Source organism: Arachis duranensis, chromosome 5, assembly GCF_000817695.3.
Source record: "Arachis duranensis cultivar V14167 chromosome 5, aradu.V14167.gnm2.J7QH, whole genome shotgun sequence".
NCBI classification, from domain to species: domain Eukaryota; kingdom Viridiplantae; phylum Streptophyta; class Magnoliopsida; order Fabales; family Fabaceae; genus Arachis; species Arachis duranensis.
The window spans coordinates 72,214,592-72,215,449 of NC_029776.3; positions in this window are offsets into that span (position 1 = coordinate 72,214,592).

Sequence of the window (858 nt, forward strand, 5' to 3'; positions counted from 1 at the left end):
AGTAATAGTCTGTAGACATCCTGATCTACCTCTTTATCATGTACTGTGTCAGCAATTTGTAAAAACTGTGCCAGAAAATCAGTAGGTTCTTCCTGTGGAAGACCGGAATACTGGCAATTTTGCTGCACTATGACAATGAGTTGAGGATTTAGTTCAAAGCTGCTTGCTTTGATGGGAGGTGTACAGATGCTACTCCCATATGCAGCTGTAATGGGGTTAGCATATGACCCCAGAGTCCTTTTGGACTGATTGATCTCACTTAAGTCCATAATGGACAAAAGGGAAATGATAATGATTGCAAAGAGATAAATTTTTTTTTTTGAATTTACGAAAAAAATAGAATAAAACAAAATAAAATTAAAATAAAAATTCGAAAATCAAAAAAGAAAATAAGATCAAAGCAAATTGAAGACTGAATCAATGAGTTAATTAAAAAGATTTTGAAAATAGCAATTAGAAAGATGTGATTGAAAAATTTTTATGAAAAAGATTTGATTTTGAAAAGAGGAAAGAGAAAAACACAAAAAGACACCAAACTTAAAATTTTTGAAAATCAAACACACAGTTTTCGAAAATTTTTAAGGGAAAAACACAAAGAGGACACCAAACTTAAAATTTTTATAAATCAAAAAGGGTCTAAGAACATGCAAAAATCGAAAATTAAAAGAAAAACAAAAGCATGCAATTGACACCAAACTTAGAATATGAAACTAGACTCAACTAAAAGACTCTAAACCAACAAAAAATAAAACAGTCCTAATCTAAGCAACAAGATAAGCCGTCAGTTGTCCAAACTCAACAATCCCCGGCAACGGCGCCAAAAACTTGGTGCACGAAATTGCAATCACACTTTTGCAA